The 22,061-nt window shown below is 51.4% G+C and overlaps 1 pseudogene; it reads left to right on the top strand.

The window, feature by feature from the left end:
- The first annotated feature begins 6,736 nt into the window (after nucleotides 1-6,736).
- LOC132997340 (C-X-C chemokine receptor type 4-like) lies at nucleotides 6,737-9,572 on the top strand (annotated as a pseudogene).
- The last annotated feature ends 12,489 nt before the right edge of the window (nucleotides 9,573-22,061 follow it).

The raw sequence follows: 22,061 nt of genomic DNA, 5'->3' as shown, positions 1-22,061 counted from the left end.
TCGATCTCACACTCATTGTTGTTGTAAGTGTGTGAGTGTGTGTGTGTGTGTGTGTGTGTGTGTGTGTGTGTGTGTGTGTGTTGAACCAGGTCTGGGCTATCTTTGTGATTTTGTTTGTATGCAATGCGGCCGTTCACTTCTAATGTATGCCATTATGTTGATGTAGTAAAAAAACATCTCATCTCAGGGTAAATACCTGAGTCTCTACATTACCAGGCTTCTAGTGTGACTTCAGAGTAGATGAGTATGTTAGCTGTCACTTTTGGTCGACAAAGCATACTGACAATGTAACTGGACATGAAACGAGCGTCCGGACACGATCTACCAAGCTCCGTGTGCGACTCTCCCTTGGTTGTGGATAAAGAGGTGAAGTGCGGCTTCTGAAGACCCAGGGACATGAATCCGACCTAATGTATTATCCACTTTATGCTCTGTATTTCTTTCTCATTCTGGTGACCGAGTGTCAAATAAAGAGAAGCCAGTCTGGAGTTGGTTCATTGTCTTTATTACGTTGGCTCATTGACTTTTATTCACACAGATAGGACACCTGACTTGTCAGAGGCAGAGGGGATCCCGAGGGGAGCCATCCACTATACAAGGTTCATTGACTACCAATCACCCAGGCTTCTTGAGCCTCGCAGGTTGTCAGCCGACGTGTACGGGCTCAGATTATTCGTGTCAAACACAGGCTACGTCAGAGAGACGGGGTTCCTCACAAGAAACTGGATTGTGAATTGTAAGAATTCATGCTGCTTCTCGCGTACTCTCGAGGATTGATCATGGCCTCAGGGACTTCTCTGTAAAGAGCGTCAACCGGGATACTTTCCTGCTTTTCCTTTAGTACGGTCGATGTCATCACCATGGTCACCACGTACATGATGTAGATTATGATGTTGAACACGGCGATAGCGCACTCCATGTTATGCAACCTCTGAGTGTCGCGGACCAAAGGTTGGTACAGCATCTCCATGCAACCGGCGATCACAGACATAAACAGCTCAATGTTCATCATAACGAGGCACACCAACACTGTCCTGGTGCCCTCGGAGTGGCACATCTTCCGTCTGCTCTTTGCTGCAAAGTAGCTGAGCACAATGCTCACGACCATGGCCAGGCACCCGAGCGTGATCAAGGCTATCCCAGCGTGGATGTAAGCGTTCTCGTATTCAGGTCTGCCATCGCCGGAAGGATTCGGTTGGAGCTTTGTCCTGTGCTTGTTGTCAATGAAGTACAAAATGTTGTTAGGAATGGTCAGAAAGCCCACGATGAGAGATGTGATGACGGCAATGGCCGCTCCCAGTTTGCCCTTGTAGCGCGCCGCGCTCATAACGGTGCCGTTTGGAAAGGCCGACATTCTGTTGCCAAACAGATCCTTGCTCTTGTGTATCAGAGACTCAAACCCTCCCGTTCTCTTGCGATTCATATTCCTCCAGAGTGGAGCTGTAGCTCGTCAGTCCTTGGTCACCCCTCACTCAACTTACTCACGAATGCAAAATAGAACAGTTCAGCATGCGCGCACGCACGGCCAGCAACCTGAAAAACGTTTAATACGATGAAGCTCCAAGATCCCACGATTGAGTTCCGAGGCTCGCGTGGCGGTTTGCGCGCAAAGTCCACTGCCGATCACCGGTGGTACAGGGTACAGGGTATCACCAGAGCCCTCGACTCTATCATGTGCTGCAGGAAGCGCTCAGCCGGTCACAATATGATAAATATGGATCTGTATACTCGGGTCGTCAAGGACCTGAACGCAAATCCGGACAGTTCGCTCGATTGGTTGCCCGATTATATAGGAAACCTGAACGCTCCCGCGGACAAGGGGTCAGCGTTCAAGGAGGCACTGTTGCGAATGTTCAGGTCCAACGCCCTGACTCTAGAATCGTGCAGACGCCTCTGGAACAGGAGCCGCTTGTCCACCAGTATAGGAGTCGCGGTAGACACGCAGTGCAAGGACGTGTTCAACGGAAAGAAGCAGATACAAGGCGTAGGTCCCGTGTCCCGCCTCGTTCTCACTCAGCTGGCGGCTCTGCGCCTGACTCCCATATGTGCGGGAATCAAGGTGGCCGGGATCCCGAGACCCGATAAGGTCGGTGTGCCTTACACCTACCACAACGGCTGTACGCGAGGCTGCACGGCCATCCGCAACACGTGGGGCTTTTACACCGAGGTGGACCTGGTGGCCCACGACACCGTCAGGGGTAACATAGCGCTGATGGAGCTCAAGACCCGGAATAACGACATTCTGGACAAGGCGACCTTGTGGCGATACAACACGCAGCTATGGCTGACATGGGTGATGTTCTCGCTCACGTACCCGAGCATGGCAGAGCGGACGGCCGCGTACCTGGTGATAATTAGACCAGGGACCAACCAGGTCACCGTGAGGAGTTGTTTAAGGCCCACGATTTCTAAGAGTCTACGCAGTAAATTCCCTTGGCTGAATTGTTTCTGTTCCCAGGTGCTTGACTGTCTGGCTCCAATGTGCGTGAACATGCGAGTCGAAACCCAGCCGGTTCTTACATCGAGCACATTGCGGTTAGACCCCAACGACTTGTGTTACAGGAACATGCTCTTCAACCAGGAGAAGATAAAGACCAAGAAGCCGCAGAGGCTGCGACAACCGGCGGGAAGTCGTCCGTTTGTCGATCCCGATTAAAAGAGGACCGTTGCGACAATCGCGCTGACTCCCTCACCCACGCGATTTGACCTCGGCCCGTTTCCCGCACGCATGGGTTCATGGAACCTCCACCCAATTCAGCTCAGGGGCATTTGAGAGGCGGGGCCTGTCCTTGTGTGTGGGTGATGCTGACCACCTATATATACGTGTAATATAGATCCCTTACCTCTCACAGTTGTCTTCATTGATCTACACTACACACAATGGGGTTGAAACACCAGGCTTTCCATGCAATGCTCGCAAACCCTCACCTGGCGCCGTTCGAAATCATAGACAGGCCGTGCCAACGACAGGACTGGACCCTGCTAGACCACCTCATGGTAATCCACAAAGTCAAGGAGACCGACTACATTGAGGGGGATTCGCACGGGTCCATACTGAACATGGCCAGAACGCTGGCGTGTTTCTACGTCACGGAGAACGCAGGCAGTCGGTGTGTTGTGCTCGTAAAGGAGGGCGCGGTGGCTCCGAAGCCTGCTGTCAGGGAGACGCGATCAAAGCGACCCCCCGTGCCACACATTGACTTCTGTAGGCGTAATCTGCCCGCCATAGAATACACCATGATGAAGCTCTTGGCCGACATGGGAATGGCAAACACGTTGTTTCTAGTGACCGGTGCAAAAGGACGCTCCGCAGAGGACACGGCGCTCCCGCAAGGGTCATCGATCGATAACGTAGTGTCCTTCCACGAGAAGTACCGCGAGTACCGGGACGGTCAGGATGACGGTGTATTTGCAGACACAGTCGAAGATCTGATGCCTCTTGAGTGTGAGCTGTCCGACGTTGACCCGAGTTACGTTGAAGTTGACGGCTCGATAGACAGACCCGAGGGTCTCGACGGCGTCTTCGTTGCGACTTTCGCACACCCCGAGACTAGCCAAGTGTCTATCCTACGGGACGCGTGCTTACAATGTGCAAGTACCGAGGCCGACACGCTGCTGGTGGAGTTGGCGAATATTCTGGTAGGCAGTGTGGTCGTGTGCACCGGAGACTCCGACCTCGTGGCGGTGCTGACGGCTTGCGGTCGCGAGGGTATTACTTTGAGGATGGACAACAGGAGCTACCGCGAGGGTCGAGACATGCACGCGTCTTCCTTCGGGGAGCTGTTTGCGAGCGGCAAACATCAGCTCTCCGTCATCAATCTGTCGTCGCGCAGAAATAGGTTCCGAGAGCTGTGCGACGTCGCCGCGGAAGACGAACACCTACTGCGTGCGGCTCGAGAGCATCACGATGCGTTCGAGGCCAGCCTGGACGACGAGGAGCAGGTGGTGGCTGTAGCTAAGTACCTGTACTTCAGCGGGATCAGAGGCTCTCTCTACAGTATGTTCCTGTCTAGGTTTTTCAACGCCAGCGTCCGAACCCGCGGATTGGATGCACTGAAGCGATCCATAGGCTTTCCCAGCGCAAACACGGTCCGTTTCATTTTCGAAACGGTATACCCCGCTTCCGAGAGTTCGCTCTATGAGCCCGATGAGAAAAAGCCCCCCTCAGCTGGGGAAAAGAGAAAGGCTTCGTGTCTGGATCACGAGCCCGAACTTGAACTAGAAGACGCCGTGTGTAACGTGGTGCCGAGCAAGGAACAAGGAAAACTCCTGCTTGGCATAAGACGGTTGAGTAAGGCGTACATGAACAGACGCGTACCGAGGGGAAGCCACGGGCGTTTTTTGAGGTTGAACGGAGCGGGGCGACATTTTTTCCTGCGCGTGAAAGGAGTCCAAGACCCTTCGGTTCGAATGGAAAGGTTGGTTTTCATGGCGCTGTGTGGGACCGATTATAACATAGTGCCCAGGGGACTGGGGATCAAGAGGTTGATGACCGGCGTAGTGACCAAGCACAAGGCCTTTTCAGAGTGGTGCCAAGAGCTGCAGAGTCTCCTCTGGGGCAGCAACAGCGGGGACTGCGATTACCACAGCATTGGCGTGAGACTGGCCTGCATCGCAAAAGTACCACCGAAGATCAGGTCTGATCACTGGACCGGAGCGAATTGCGGATTAATGTTCAAGACCATGAAATACGTGTGCGAATTGTGGAACATGAAGAGGCCGAGACCCGGACCAGAGTACGGGTTTTCTGTGCGCGACGGCAAAGTCGGCTTCGAAGACTCGCTGCTCGTCGATGCTGACGATTAATGCTGGGGCACATTGGACGCATCGTAGGCACGTGCAATCTGTATAACGTGTGTTGTGTTGAATAATAAACTCTATAACGTATGACGATGTCTCTGCGAGTGATTTCTGTTCCACAACGCTCACTTCGAAGTGGTGAAATTCCACCTGGCCTCTGTGAATTCATGAACGGGGTCGAGTATCCCCCTATAAATTAAAATGTATGAGTAAACGGAGGCGTCGTCGCTGACGTAACGTCTGACGTCATGACGTAAGGTGGTTCAGGTTGGGGTTTCAAAACATTCAAGATGGCTACCCTGATGCGAGAGAGGGGAGTAGAGTGAAACTGCTTAAAAGTTACACGCGTGTATACGTTTGACCCAGAGACAACACGGAGCTGTCGTTACGATGGACCTCTCTATAGAGCCATCTCGGTTTGAGGAAAGGACGTGTGCGACATCAAGCCATTTCGCCGCACTCCGGGACTGCGTGAAAAAAGCAACGAGGGGCAATTGGGCTCTATTGAACACAGAATGGGATCCCTTTATAACATGGTTGGGTTGCCGATGGTGGGGTGCTGTCTCTGCACGTGAGATTGAAGCTTTCCTGGCTAGACCCGATATTGAAGTTGGAGCTACTGTCATCGCGCACTACTTTGGCCCCTTTGAGGGGGCGTGTTCACTTATGGTGAAGACTGCAGATGATGCCACTCTCACATTTAAGGTCGTCGTTGACGACGGCGGATTCAACTGCACAGAGTACCTGGACTCGGAGTATTTAGAAGGTGCAACGATGATACAACAGCTGCTTGGTAGCATCAGAAGAGAGATAGGAGTGGCGTGCCTCATGGCTAAACCAAACGAGATACGTACCGATCCAAGACAGTTTACTGTTACTCGTGTAGTGGAGGAGATGCGCGACATGATAAAGACATTTAAAGTTGGCTGGTGGGGAGCTTTCAAGGGTTTTTCGATCAGGGACGAAGACGAAGCGATCGACGATTTGGAGAAAGTGACATGTCACGACGGGACTCCAGCGGCGATGGTGTGTTTTATGGACAACCGTTTAGAAGGCTACCTTTTCCACATTGTTTCAGGTCGAGACACTGCACACTCGGTATCTTTTAATGGTTCAGGCTACATACTGGCGGGACCGCCTCGTCATGAAGAACAGTTTTTTCGCACAATCAGAGATTTGCTGAACTACATGGTCACAGTTAGAAAAGTAACCTTTGTGGCTAGACCATTCCCTACCCTGGGAGAATTGTGCAGGGGCAGGATATTAACCATGGAGGAGGAGGACAACCTGAAGATGGACATCCCACCTGGTCTCCGTGAGTTCGTACAAGAGGGTCGCGACTTTATGTAAAGGAGGCCTCGATTGCCATCGGTCAGTGAGTGACTTATGGTCCACAATGCTCACTGGCAAAGTGAACATATTATGTATATAACTTTTTCAATCGGTTATTTTAGTCATTCTTAGTTAAACTTTGTTCAAGTCTATAATTATTACAGGTTTAGGGTACAGAGTTCAGATGTTTGATGTTGAGGACATCGGTGTTGAAACGAGACAGAGGTGAAGCTCTGAACACTCACACAAACACACACCAGTGGTCCGTTGCCAGTGAAAGACAGTGTTTATGTCCACAACACTCGCCTGCTCGAATCATGTAAGAAAGTGAAGCAAACACAACAAGTGTGTTCACACTCTGCTGAGAGCAGCTTCTTGTCCTGATTCATCAGAGCGTGGAGATTCGGGGAGACACACACACCTTACACATTGGGTATCCTGTGATAGAACCACTATCAGCACCTGACACCTGGAAAACGGAGACGTTTCAGCAGGAACTCAGATGTGCTGGAGTGTTTAGGGAGGAGCATGAACACAGCTATAAAACTCCTCTGAACACGAGTCAACTCCGCTCGGCCGAGAAAGGAGAAGGACTGTCTCCATCATGTCGTACTATGAGGTAAGGCTATCAAACTTTTATCTAAACACACAAATCTGTGTTAGGATGCAATTTGTCCACCCATCCCTTCCTTCCCTTTGATACGTCAATCCTCATCATCCACCTTTCTGTCTCCAGAAAATCTTCATCGACGACAACGACTTAAATGACACAAGCTCAGATTCTGGTTTTGGCTCTGGAGAGCTCGATGTGGATCTGGACGGGCCCTGCAAGGTGGAACACCTGATGACCACTGATCTTCAGCGGGTCTTCCTGCCCGTGGTCTACGCTCTGATCTTCATCCTGGGCATCACTGGAAACGGCCTGGTGGTCGTCGTGCTGGGCTGCCAACGCAGGTGAGAGGATGGGTGGAGGGTTGGTGGGCTATGACTTTTGACTTCTGTGAATTTATTGGTAGCATTTTTGGCCTTGAAAGGTGGGGAATGGACTGACGGATTTGCGCCCTTGTGTTTTTTACACAGGTCAAAATGCAGCCTCACAGACCGGTATCGCCTCCACCTCTCAGCCGCGGACCTCCTGTTTATTCTAGTGCTGCCGTTCTGGGCCGTGGACTCAGCCCTGGCTGACTGGCGCTTCGGGGAGGCCACCTGCATCGGCGTGCATGTCATTTACACAGTCAACCTGTACGGCAGCGTGCTCATCCTGGCGTGCATCAGCCTGGACCGCTACCTGGCAGTCGTCCGCTCCACAGACACCAACACTCGTGGGCTGAGGCATCTGCTGGCTCACAGACTGGTGTTTGTCGGTGAGTGTCCTAATGTTTTATACATCGTATCTTACATCTCCTCCTCTGGTGTCTTCTCATGTCCTCTTATCCCACAGTCCCTCATGTATTTTCATGTCTTCCTCCCTCAGGTGCCTGATTGCCCGCTGGCCTGTTGGCAGTGCCGGACTTGATTTTTACCAGGACTCTGGAGGGAGGAGAGGGGGGCACTCTGTGCCAGCGCTTCTACCCCGTAGACAAGACTCCTCTCTGGGTTGCGGTGTTCAACCTCCAGCTGGTCCTAGTCGGCCTGATCATCCCTGGCCTGGTCCTGCTGGTGTGCTACTGCGTCATCGTCACCAGGCTGACCCGGCGTCCGCTGGGGCGCCAGAGGCAGAAGCGACGAGCGGTGAGGACCACCATCGCATTGGTGCTCTGCTTCTTTGTGTGTTGGCTGCCCTACGGAGCGGGCATCTCTGTGGACGCTCTGCTCCTCCTGGAGGTCCTGCCACGCAGCTTCAGGCTGGAGGCTGTTCTCGGCGTATGGTTGACAGTGGCTGAGCCCATGGCCTTCGCACACTGCTGCCTGAACCCACTGCTTTACGCTTTCCTGGGGGCCGGTTTCAAGAGTTCAGCCCACCGAACCCTCACACTGAGCCGCGCGTCCACGTTGAAGACCACGAAGAAAACCCAACGGACGCCTTGTAGGCGCGTGCAATCTGTATAACATGTGTTGTGTTGAATAATAAACTCTGTAACGTATGTAGGTGTCTCTGCTGCGAGTGATTCCTGTTCCACAATGCTCACTTGCAGACTGGTGAAATCCCACCTGGTCTCTTGTGAATTCACGAGCGTATCCCCCAAGGTAACAGATCTGAGAACGTGGATACGTTCGACTGGACCGTCCAAAGGATGGGATTGACCCACTGGCATTTAATATTAACTAGCGCACACAACAAGGCGCGTGTATACGTTTGACCCAGGGACAACACGGAGCTGTCGTTACAATGGACCTCTCTATAGAGCCATCTCGGTTTGAGGAAAGAGCGTGTGCTACATCAAGCCATCTCGCTGCACTCCGGTACTGCGTGAAAAAAGCAACGAGGGGAAATTGGGCTCTATTGAACACAGAATGGGATCCCTTTATAACATGGTTGGGTTGCCGATGGTGGGGTGCGGTCTCTGCACGTGAGATCGAAGCTTTCCTGGCTAGACCCGAGATTGTCGTTGGAGCTACTGTCATCGCGCACTACTTTGGCCCCGACGACGGGGCGTGTTCACTTCTGGTGAAGACTGCAGAGGATGCCACTCTCACATTTAAGGCCGTCGTTGACGAAGGCAGATTCAGCTGCACAGAGTACCTGGACTCGGAGTATTTAGAAGGTGCAACGATGATACAACAGCTGCTTGGTAGCATCAGAAGAGAGATAGGAGTGGCGTGCCTCATGGCTAAACCAAACGAGATACGTGCCGATCCAAGACAGTTTACTGTTTCTCGTGTAGTGGAGGAGATGCGCGACATGATAAAGACATTTAAAGTTGGCTGGTGGGGAGCTTTCAAGGGTTTTTCGATCAGGGACGAAGACGAAGCAATCGACGATTTGGATAAAGTGACATGTCACGACGGGACTCCAGCGGCGATGGTGTGTTTTATGGACAACCGTTTCGAAGGCTACCTTTTCCACATTGTTTCAGGTCGAGACACTGCACACTCAGTGTTGTTTAATGGTTCAGGCTACATACTGGCGGGACCGCCTCGTCATGAAGAACAGTTTTTTCGCACAATCAGAGATTTGCTGAACTACATGGTCACAGTTGGAAAAGTAACCTTTGTGGCTAGACCATTCCCTACCCTGGGAGAATGGTGCAGGGGCAGGATATTAACCATGGAGGAGGAGGACAACCTGAAGATGGACATCCCACCCGGTCTCCGTGAGTTCGTACAAGAGGGTCGCGACTTTATGTCTCATAAAAGGAGGCCCCGATTTCCGGACGTAAGTGAGTGATTTCTGTTCCACAATGCTCACTGGCAAAGTGTTGAAATCCCGTGTGGTCTCTGTGAATTCACCAGCGTGGTCGCGTGTCCCCCAAGGTAACAGATCTGAGAACATCACATAGAGTTTGTTGTGTGACAATAGTGTTCACAGGAGGGTATCACCCTGTCCATGTTATCTCCTTTGTCAATAAAAAACAGCATCAGAAGTGTTTGTGTGGTTTCACGTTTTTTTTATTATACACATCATAACAGCAAAGGTCATTCACCCATAGTAATTACGCCAATCCTTCAGGGACATAGGATTATGCAACATGAACCCCAAGTGTGCCCTCCTGAGCAACACATCATTACCCACCTGAGTAAGGTTGGCGAGACATTCGATTTGATCACATCCCTCTGTGTCGTCCTGCGATCCCTGTCTGAGTGTGCCGTAAATGGCCGAGAGCGTAGACCCGTAGATTAGGGTGAGGGACATACGTCCAGTGATTTCGCCAATCTCTGAGGGGCTCTCGATCAGTAGTTTCACATAGGGCATCTTGTCATCTACTATGGCGATGTTGTCAGCAAACTCGTTCATGGTCTGGTACAGCGAGGTGGTGTACTTGAGTAACCCAAATGGGATTACGATGTCCCCGCTACACTGTGTAGGAGGAAAAGACGCACAGTCTAGTTCTTGAAAGGGTCGGTGGTTGGCCATTTCCCGAGTTATGTGGTTCAGAATGGCAAGGTTGTCGAGGGAGGCTGATCGCAAGAGAGCTAGGATGTTTCTGAGCGCATCGTTGTCCTTATCAGCGCAGGATTCTCCGGAGGGTATGCACACGTAGCTGTCAGCGCACTGTGGGAACGAGAACACGGGATGTCCGCCGGGTCCTTTCGTTACTCTGGCTATGCCAGTCTCTGAACACATGTCGCATGTGAACGCGAACGCCTCTCTGGCAGTAGCGACGAGGACATCGAAAGCCCCTATCGCGCTGTCCGAGGTGCATAGGCTGTTTGACATCATGAATCTCAACACGTTCAAGAGAGCTAGCCTGTTTTCGTCTTCGTGCATGGAAAGGGTGCGGCTGAAAGGTTCCGTGTCAGTGCCCGCTATCTTGATAGAGTGTCCGCGGTTGATCCCCTCGACCTGCCACTTGGAGGAAAGCGTAAAAGGATCGTTTGTCAGGACCCTGTTCTTGTTGCTGTCAAGTACGGTGAACTTGACCGGTATTTTTTCCGATGTGCCTTGCTTGTATGCGGTAACGCTCACGTAGTCAACGGTGAACAGATTGCTGCAGTCTCCAAAGGGTATGATACCCTGCAGGTCCAGTTTGACAGTCGCGGGCTGATGGGGCTGACAGGTCTTGCTCATCTTGTGGGAGAACAGGTACTCCCTCTGACTGAAAGACATAACGATTGTTTGGTGGGGTGGAGAGCTGGGGTTCAGGATGACATACGAATCGTATATATGTGGCGATTTCCCACGGTTTCGTGGCCGAGACCAAGAAGATTCAAGACATCCACCGTCTTTCGTTGATACACCGTCCTATCTTCCTCTTCTTGTCTTGACCGTAGACGCACTTGATAAGCCCTTGGCCCGGGACGTTGTTGGCGAACAGGTCCCTGTAGAAGTTCTTACATCCTGTGCAATGATAAGTGACCTCCATGCAGTCAGCGAGAGACCGTGTCCTCTTGCCGAGTTTTGCTCGGATGGGTCTGAGCCACTTCTTCTCACGGAAGGTCTCGATCCACGTTCGCATGAGGTTCGAGTCGGCGCAGGAGAAAGGCATGATGCAAAGGACGGACTCGGAGTACATGGCACCCGCTGAGCTGAACGCATCGGGAGTGTGTGTGTGCAACATGAGTATCGTCTGATACAGAAGACCGGCCAGGTCGACTAGAGTCCTCTCGCGCAGCTCGCTTCTCACTATGGACAGTCTGCCGGTTGAGGAGAGGATCCCCGCGTCCGTCAGCATGACACTCGGTACCGAAAGCGTGATGAACGTGTCCGCCGAGAGGGAGCTAAAGTCTCTCAAGGACACTACGCCTTCGGACACGGCTTCCGCGAGCCCTTCACCGAGCCGAGCACTCAAGTTTCTGTAGACATCACGGGGCCGTAGGGACATGTCCTCGGTGATAACCTTGAGACAGGCCTCAAGTTGAAAACCGCGGTTGCCCTCTTCAACCTATTTCTGACAGAGGCGATGGATGTGAGCAGGTGCTCTTTGCAGTCTTCCAGGCTGTGGGTGCCCAAAGCAGAGCTGTACATGTAGCGGGGCAAGCAGTAGTCTACGATACAGTGAGCCACGAGCTTCCCGGATCGGTTGACCAAGGTACTGTCCGCGTGGTGGGCTATCAACACCCTAGAGTTTGCGAAACATTTGTTGAAGGTCTGGTAGGGATGGGAGATGAGCTCCCCTTTGCAAGACGAGGATGTGATCTTCTGGGTTTCGTGTTCGCCTCGGTCTGCGGTTTCGCTATCCCTCACTGGGACGTTGCCGGACGCAGAGTGTTTCGATTCGCACATGAGCGAGCCTCCGAACATGGCCGTGATGCACCCCGTGTTGGCTTGCAGGTTCAACGGGTATCTGTAGAACGCGGCTTCGCAAGGGTTACACTTGTGATACTCGTTGCACTCTACGGGCCTGACGGAGAGTCCTGTGATCTGCTGTAGCCACGTCTTCACAATTTCTACGTAGGTTGTCTTGACACTGGCATTGCCTACTTTCAAGCGCTGGAGCGTTTGTTTGCCAAAGTGCTTGTTCTTTGAGGATTTGATGAGACTGCTCCAAGGAAAGAGCCCCGCTCCGAGTTTGGACGCGATGAGTTCAGACGCTTTGCAAGCCAGCAGGTCTCTGAGGATTGCTTGCTTGCAGGAGAACATGTGATTCATGCAGTATTTCCCGTCCTTGTACAGTGTTCTCACCGTCAGGGCGTCCACTGCGCCATCTCCGTTGCATCGAACGGAGCAGAGTTTTGTAGAGACTGCAGAAAATCCAGAATCCAGTTGCAACGTTTTCACGTCCTCCACTCCGTATGCTGTGAGAAAGGAGCTGGCTTGATCGAGGTCTAACCACCGACCGAGATCGTCCACGATGGGTTCACGCCTCATGTACAATATTACATCTCCGGGCTCGAGCCGGTGCCATGGCGAGGTGGAGAAGCATGAGATCTGGTCTGTTTCTATCTTGATACAGTCTCCCCTCATGACGCACGCGATGAAAGTGTCTGTGACTGCGGAATCGCAAGGGGAACGCATGCTTTTGAAAGCAGAGAGTCCCCTGACCTTGACTGAGACTGAAGCGAGATCACCTAGGTCGTCTAAGGTGTGCGTGAGAGCCACGTAGGTTTTCTTGGCTACGTGGCAGTAGACGGAACAACTGTTTTCATATTCAAGCTTGACTCTCCTGTCTCTGACAAAGGCCCCGGTGACGTCGCTCGGCTCTGCGCACCCCTGGACTGCGGCCACGTATACGGGGTATCCTTCTTTGGTGAATGTCCCGCGGGGGTCTCTGACTACCTTTTGGGGTATGTTACCGCTGCCGATCACGTACATCCTCTGGAGAGTGTCCTCCACCAAGGCCGTGTGTACGTAGTCCAGAAAGGCAGGCACCTGCGCGCCAGCCCGCTTAAATTTGTCAGCCGTAGCCTTCCGAGCTTTGCGGGCGAAGCTCTCAAGGAGGTCATTTTCATCCTCTGGGCTGGACGCGTCTCTACTGTCGCCAGGCACTTCGCTCTCAGGCAGATCCTCGGGTCCGTATCCGGTCGCTACCATAACGCTGTCAGTGTCACCATAGACCACGGGGCAGCGGTGCTGGTAAAAGGTGGCCACGCAGCGGTTAACCACGGAGATCTGTTGCCTACCGTGGCCAGATATCAGAGGTCCGCAGGGGTGAGGCGCCGTTCCGTAGAAAGAGTTGGCCAACACTTTACACTCTCCTTCCTGCATCTTGAAGTACACCCGCTCGACCTCGCCGACGTAGGGGTCCTTGAGTTTCCTCTTGTACTCTGCTCTCCGGTTAAGGTAGTACTCGACTGACGAGGAGAATACGGCCGGGGCACGGACAAAGCCGCCTTGGGTCTGGTCGTACTTGAGAATGAGCGTTGCGTACTCGAACCCCTCGGCTTCCCAGTTGTAACACACCCAGCCTGACAGATCGTGGGGAAAATCCACGGGAGGCCAGGGGATGGTGGTCTCAGGTGAGATGTTGAGAGCGCACATGATGGACGGGTACATACTGGAGAAGTCGAACGACAGCTCCAGTCCCATGCCAGGTCCAGAGTAGTGCAGACCAGTGAGCGGATTGCACACCGCTCCCCCCTTCCATTTCTCTCCATCAGAGTCCATCTTGGCAGTCCATCGCTTGCGGCTGTCCAGTTCCATACCCACGGGCCCCGCCTTGACTCTGAGAGTATCGAGTGTGAATTTGAGCTGAGGGATCTGAACCGAGTGAATACTCTGCACGAATCCACCAAAGTTATCCCCTCTTCCGTGTACAACGACGTCTATATTGAGAGTCGTCCTACATCGATGGAACAGAGCTGATACGGGGTTGAGGACTTTAGCTAGCCTCGCGCACAGCTGCGAGTCGACCAAGTTGTAGAGAAGCACCGCAAACAGACTCTTCCCTCCCATTTCGATCATCTCGTCCATCTTAGAGTAACCCACGTCTGCCAGCTTGCAAAGCTTTCTTGGATCCTTGGGGGGCTTTCCGTGCAGTGCCCTGACCTTGGCAATGACAAAGGGTGCAACGTCGTTCAACTTCCTGCTGGTGCACGCAAATTTGATATCTCTGGTTCCTGTCATCCTGTACAGGTCTATGATATTCACACCACAGCTGTTCATCTTGAAATGACCCAACTTAGCCTTTTCTTTGTTGAACTTGTCAATGTTCGTCGATGCCATTAGGAGCTGGTACTCCGTCAAGGGTCCGTCCAGCAACGAACCTAAGCTCTTGAGCATCTCCTTGTACATATTCAGGTAACGTACGTTTTCAAACTGGAACGAAGGTACCACATCCTTGGCAAGAGCCCTGGTCACAAAGAGACCGTGCCAAGCTCGCAATAACGAGGAACATCGTCTCTGGGTAGCGACATCGAGGCACTTGGTGTACTTCGATTCAGCGTAGAAATGTACACGCTGCTCGATTACCCTCATGTCAAACTCCGCGTTGAACACGTACAGGAGTTCTATGCCGTATTGGTACAGCAGCTTGAGCATGTTTTCCAGGAGCGCAAGTTCACTGGAGCACGGATAAAACAAAATCCTCTTAGGGTCATCTATGCCGGCACCCTGGGCCATCTCGTGGTCCGCCTCTGGGTCACGGTTGTGTGCTTTGCGTTTGTTATAAAGAACTATCAGCTTCTTCCTGTGGTGAGAGGGCGAGGACTTGGTTACATGGGAGTTTAGGATCACGACAGAGATGCAGGTGATCTCATGTTGCTGACCTGGCATGTCAGCAGCAAGAGCGGGAATTGAGACGTGGGGTGTGCCCTGTTTGGACAATCGTTCCCTGCCGGTGTTTAGTGCGTGAACTAGCTTGGTCCTGTAGTCTGTCATGTCCGAGACCATACGCTCAGTACAGTAGGGGAACTTGTAGGCGAAAGACTCACATCGTAGGCTCTTGTCCTGGTACGATTGATCAAACACCGTTTCGATATCCAAACCAGCTGCCCTGTAAAAGTGGGGCATGTGTTGACCGTCAAAGAGCTTAGCTTCAGCCTCACACCTCTCTTGGTCATAGACGAGTTCTGAAATTGATATTGTCTGGTTCACCTTTTTCGCAGGTATAAAATACACCCTACCAAACATAACATTAGAGCATAAAGCAGGCGTGTTACCATCTCGAGAAATGTAGTAACCCTTGTCCGGGCAGAAGTCTCCGAATGTCAGCGCACCCCTTACAGTCTCTATGTACCTTTTGGCCAAGCTTATACGCTTAAGCGGGAAAACCTGAGCATTTACTTTTCGCTTAATGTCATCGTGTAGAACATGGATCCGCACTGGCTCGGCGCCAAAGTGTTTAGCCCAAGTTTCCCGTACCAGGTCCCATGTCTCTGTTTCACCATCCTGATCCCTGACTAGGTCTAGGTCATAACCTACAACAGGAGATATACCAGTAACTTTCAGGTGTACCGTACTGTAATCTCGAGCCTGCACTACCAACCCTCTACACAGGAGTGCCTCTTCCTCTCTGTGAAACATAACAGATTTGATCATCACCCCGACCTGGTCAGGTTCGATTTCAGGGTCGATAGCCCTTTGTTCGGGATAAATGTCAGGAAAAAGGTCCACGAACGGCACTGCTTTGTTCATGATTTGAGATCGGTTATTTTCTTCAAGGCAACCTAAAGACTTCTTGTCTGTATCGGTAACACGCTATTACTCAATTGAGGTCGCATCGGGTGATAGCAGGCTGAAGCGTGAAATCTCTGATTTGGGCCCAGCTTTTGTAGCATCCAAAACGGGCATCCATCCAACGGTTAGGATTGTCCAGCTGTTTCGATCCTCAAACGTCTAGTTTTGTCCAACTGTTGGTTTGCCACAAAGGTTAGGATTGTCCAGCTGTTTCGATCCTCAAACGTCTAGTATTGTCCGACCGTTGAGTTGGAGTGCCTCTTCCTCTCTGTGAAACATAACAGATTTGATCATCGTCCCGACCTGGTCAGGTTCGATTTCAGGTTCGATAGCCCTTTGTTTGGATTGTCCGACCGTTGGATAGGGGTGTCCAGCTGTTACGATCCTCGAAAGTCTGGTTTTGTCCGGCCGTTGAGGTTCCTCCGAAGGCCAGGATTGTCCGACCCCGGCTTTCATAAGAGGGAGCAGTGTTCCTCGTCTGAAGGAGGACACAGAGCAGACCAGCTCTGTCCTGTCACCCAGACCAGCCCTAACTCCCATGACAATGTCAGCTAAGAATGTGTTCAACGAGTATACGTTGCCTCACATAGAGGCTAATACAGCTGCGGTGGGAAGGGTGAAGGTGCCTCCCAACAGGAAAGCGTTGTTCCTTGTGGTCGATAATGAAACATTACACGACAAGCTGTCTGACGAGTTATCTTTCAGCGGCTTGTCATCAAGCGAGAGAGCGACCTTTCAATTTCTCCTATACCTGACATACTGCTGCAAAGGCGAGGTCTTCCAAGTGACACTGGAGAATACTGATTTCCGCCTCATGTCGCCGCCTATCAGAGAGGATTTTTCTCACGGGCGCTTGTTTTGTTTCGTGCTTGACATGAGCAACGAGGACCCGTGCGAAACAGCTCAGTCTGGGCCGGGTGCACTGGACATGGCCGAATGCACGTCTAGTAGCCAGCTGATACCTTTCGCGGACGTGAGTATCGATATGGACGTATTCAGACAGGAACACGGACATGAACCCGAGGAAGAATCGTCCCCTGGAGCAGCCTCTGCCGAAGTGACCGAAGTACTGGACGAGGCGTTCAATGCGTTCATGAGACTGCAATTGGTTAGAAACAGAGCGTCCTCACTCAACAATGCTATGATCGTCATGAGAGATCGCAAGGAAGAACTGAGCTCCATGTTCAACTGGGTGGATATCCGCAGCGACACGCTGAATTCCAACAATGTGGACAAGAAGAAGGTCAAGGAACTACAGGGTTCCTTGTACACACCAGCTCAGTCAGGGAGGCAGGTGGTCGTACCAGAGCCTATCAAGGCCTTAAATCTCAAAGCTCTGGAGAACGCCATCGGTAGGATCACAGACAGTTCGAGCGACGGAGAGGGGAAAGCGTTGTTCCTATCGATCGTGGCTAAACTCACGAGCACGCAATGGACGAGCCATAGGGTTGTACAAACGAGCTATAATGCGGACATGCCACAGGATATGAAATTTGTGGAAAAGTTGAAAGGGTTCACGATGGACATCAGCTGTTCATCGAGAAGTGGCGAAGTGGACATCAGAGGTCTTCTGGTATTCAGGTACTCATTGGTATACTTGATCGATAGGGACACCCCCGACCTTTTTGTGAAATCGCTGATACACAGACACGTGCCCGTGACGAATACACGTATAGATACAGTGTTGTGTGACATAAGGAGCAAACGCAGGACACGAGCGCTTGCCACTCTGCTGAACAGCGGGCAGTGTTTGTGTAGGCGCAATGGGCACCGTGGAGCGTGCAGCGGAAAGTGTCAGACAGCGTACTCGTGTTTTTATAACTCATCCGAGTGTCACCCCTTCACCGTGAGCAAAGACGACCACAGCTACTACTTTGCACGCCTGTACCCTCATCTGGGTAAACTGGAGCTCCTGAGCAAAGAAATGAAAGTAATGTACGGAGGACTCATGCAGTTCAACAGTATAGCAGATTTGGTGTTTAATATCCTAATCAGGCATAAGTTCAACAACTCACTGTACGACAGCTTGAGTGACGTGATGGGCGTTAAAATTTTCAACTCGAGCCTGTCTCTCGGTCACAGTCTCGGCAAGATCCACAGGTCATTGTACCTCGATCCTGGCTATCAGGATAGCTACCGCGAAGACCCTCGCGCTCTGTCTCCTTTGAAAGTGTATGACCACGCGTTAGTGCGCTATCTGTTCAGCGACAGCCTGCAAGTGGGCAGGTTGTTTCAGGCGTCTACCACTTTCAATTACGTTATCGCCAACACCGCTCCTAGGTACACGATCGAACGCATTATGCTGTTTAACATCACCGGCCCCGGAGAAGGCAAGAGCTACGCAAACTACGTGTTGAACTACATGTTCAGGATGGTACGCGGTTGCATTGAGACGCTCACATCGTTCACCCCGCAAGCTTTCAAGTACAAGCACAAGAGGGACGCCTGCGTGGTCATGATAGATGATGCGCACATAACCCACGAGAAGAACATGAAGTCAATAGACAGAGAGTCTAACGTGATCCCCAATACGTTCAAGAACCTCTTGGACACCAGCGTGTTGGAGAGCGATGTGGTGATGAGAGACGGGAGCAGCGGCCAGGTGGACACCGTCAAGTACCAGGCCGTGCACAACTGCGGCTTCGTGTGGAACACCAACACACTGGGGTTCGTGAGCGACGCGTGGGCAGACCGGTGTCTGATAATGGAGTCCGAGTTCCCTGAGAGCTCGACTCGCACACGTGGCACCAAGCAGATACAGGACACCGTGGATGGTCTAAAGATGGAGCGTATAGCTGCGGTGTGCTTGTACAGACAGAACCTGATCCAGTCTGCTACAATGATCACAGATTCTGCGATTCTGCAGTTCAGTGCGAGGTTCGACAATGCCAGAGACACGTGTGTGGCTGCCCTATACGCTAGCCACATTGTGTGCACGGGCGCCATCAGTCGGAGGGTTTCGTTCTGCATTAACCAGCTGGTGTTTGCAGAGGCCATGAAGTTGGCTTGCCACTTTGTGTTTGACATATGGATCCCTCCCTGGACCGAGATCCCGGACGCGAATGACTATTCCGAGTTGGAAGATTACATGGAGCAGATGAACAACAACAGACTGGCCGCTTTGAACGAGTTATCCTTCGGAGAGATCTGCCTGGAGACCAACGCTGTCAACAAGCTCTGCACGGCTGCCTGTCTCCCGGACATATGTCCCCGGGTCCTCGACACACAGGGTCGCTTTGCTTGCAAGGTGCTAGGTTACATCCTACGCCAGATCCATGAGCAGCACCTGAAGACTTGTTTGAAAATTGGACACTTGTGCATCTCGGGTATAGATACCATGTTTTTCTCTGAGAATGAGATCAAGGGTGGGGCCGATGTTGCGCACCAAATGCTCTCACTTTGCTCGACTTGCAAGGTTCCGGCCCGTAAGAACATCGCCACGAAGAACTACAAGCTGTGCACTTGCAGATACGCCGTGAACCAAAACGCTCCGCGCAGCAGAGGTCATTCTTCTAAGAAGATAGGCTCTGTCACAGTCCCACTCGAAGCAGTGTACGATATGCTGGCCATATACGCACCGAAGTCTCACTCGGGTTTTTGGGATCAGTTGGGCGCCGCCATGGTCGCAGCATACGAGAAAGGTGATTTCGAAGAAGTCAATGCTTTCGGGCAAGTGTCGAACCATGACAGCGAGCAACAGTCTACGCCCAGATTGAAATTCACCTTGGACTTCAACGCGGACCCGGTGCGCTCTGTGATACTGGACGCGACGGTTTCCATCGAGCCCTTGGCCGAAATCACGTTCAACAAGTGCGTGTTGGGCGGGGAAATGTTCCAATGCTCTGCACCCTTGTATTACGGGGCCGTTATCAGAAGAGCGCTGCGTCAGAATGCACCAAAGGAGGCTTACGATGAAAGACATCTAACGGAATCCAAAAAAGGTCCTAGAGGCACCTTCCATGGACCTAGACTGAGCGTGTGCTCGAGTGCGTACTCTGGTGTACCAGTGGCGAACATAAGCTCGTTTTGCACCACACGGACAGTGTATCACCAGGACAAGATCTTCCTGAGACCCAACGCTGGTAATCGCGGTCACATCGAGATAGAAGAGGATTGGGAGTGGAAGGATGCAGTGGACGTGTTTAGTCACGTACACGGTAGCGACGTGTTCTCTGTGAAGACGTTGAAACGGGACTACGCTGCAACCATGATGGTAACGAAGGGAGAGATGCCCGGTGCGAGGTCCGATGAGCCGAAAAAACTCAGAGCCATGCTGAGAACTCTGCAGCAGTCAGACGGACATGGAGCACTCAATATGAGAAAACTTAGGCTTGACACGCAACAGTCTATGACTCCAAGAGGAGTACAAGGTAATCGTAAAAGGGCTCACTTGTCTACAGATGACAGACTGAGATTAACAAAAAAAAGGATCCCAAATGACAGCACACGCGACACGACACTGTGAGCTCCGGTGTTTACTGAGTCGTGTCATCTTGTAGACCTGAGTGTGATAGAGGGATACGTTGGTTCAGCTTCAACAAGCACAGATCGTCCACACCACGCACGGCCAGTAACCCAGACCACGCGAAACAACACTTTGTGTACCCTGAGAGTTTGTGTTCATCTGTGTTTTGAATAAAAAAATAAGCTGGTGTACATGGAACTTTGTTTTCTTTAACACAGATGCGTCGTACCTTCTCACACTGTAATGAATCACCACCAAGACAACACAGTTAGCTTCTCAACATGTTTTAATTTTTAACGTGTATAACAATTATGGCAATCCCGTTTTTGGTATTATAACAAACTTATCGTGGTACGATGTGGGTATTGATACTCTCTGTGTCAGAGTTGAGGACACCATCCACCCGGGAACTCACTTAACTGGTTCCAGGGAGATAGCAACGACCACATGGGTCAGATTGTCCTGGATCGGCTCCCGACGGCATGTGTTTGGCAACATCAGTTACAAAAACAGTGTAGGTAGACATCGCGAAAGGTAGAATTTTGTATGCCCATACTACACATGCCCATTTTATGACATGTTTGGCAACAGAACAATTACAGAACCGTTACAAAAACATTGCAGGTTTGTCACATCATGAAAGGTATGAGGTATATATGTACAGGTATAGTGTAAAATACTTCACATGTCACACAGAGTGAAGTACAGTTTTATCTCATGTGAAAGGTAGAAATGTGTATGCTGGTATATTGTACGATACTTCATATGTCACACAGAGTGATGTACAGGTTTAGCACCTAAGGCACACTACTGAAATCACAATATACAATCACTGTGTGGAATGCACGTGCTGCCTTACATGAAACTGAACTTTTCAGTTTGGGTGTTCTCACGCATATGAGCATAGGTAAAATCTGGGTTGTTTTGGTACGCAAACTCATCAACAAGGTTGATAAGAGACACTGACCCTACAGCAGGGGAGACGGTGAACAGTTCAGCGGCATTCCTGCGGTTAAACGTGTAATTCATATCAGTTTGGTGCCGCTGTTGGTGCGTAGGGATCACCCTGTCCATTCCACTCTTAGATGCCAACAAGGTCACGATGTGGACCAAACTACCTTCCGAAGGTTTGCAATCCAATACCACCTGGAGCTGCCTTTGCTCGCCGACGCCGTACTGAACTGTAAACCACTTAGCTAAACAAAAGACCATCCTTCTAAACTCTGTGCCTGTGGTAAAGGGTTTCATCTCGTTAACAACGACTGGGCACACCTTAGGTTTAGGGCGCTCTCCCATGGGAGCTGTGCACCACATAGCCAAGATGACCTGTGTCCTCAACACGAAACAGCACCAGTGAAATTTGTATGGACCAAGACACACATTGAACAATTTTGGCAAGAAGTCATCGTGAGCGATCATCTTCTCCGTCTCTGGTGGAGGACGGGTTCCCACTAGGACGTGATCCCAGAAACCCGGCATGTGGGGAATGCAAACATATCTGTAGGCCACATCTTCTGGCAACCATTCTTTTGCCCAGTACTTGAAGGACATACTATCGCCAGCGTTGTTTAGCACATCGAACGCTGTGAAGAGAACAGACAGATATCATCAGTGTACATGCACAGCCCATACAACATACATAGAATGTGGATTGCACTTACCGTTTCTCAGTGTAGTCATATCAGGGGCGTCTGGTCCATTCACGATCCCCTGCACATGGCTGTTGATGGCATCCTCAGTCTTGAACTGGTCCAGCTCAACATCCCAGACTCCTATATTCTCCAGATCAGAGCAGCTGGCTAAGGTGCT

Source organism: Limanda limanda, unplaced genomic scaffold (assembly GCF_963576545.1).
Source record: "Limanda limanda unplaced genomic scaffold, fLimLim1.1 SCAFFOLD_53, whole genome shotgun sequence".
NCBI lineage: Eukaryota > Metazoa > Chordata > Actinopteri > Pleuronectiformes > Pleuronectidae > Limanda > Limanda limanda.
The sequence above is the reverse complement of the archived record's forward strand: the minus strand, read 5'-3'. Positions and strand labels throughout refer to the sequence as shown.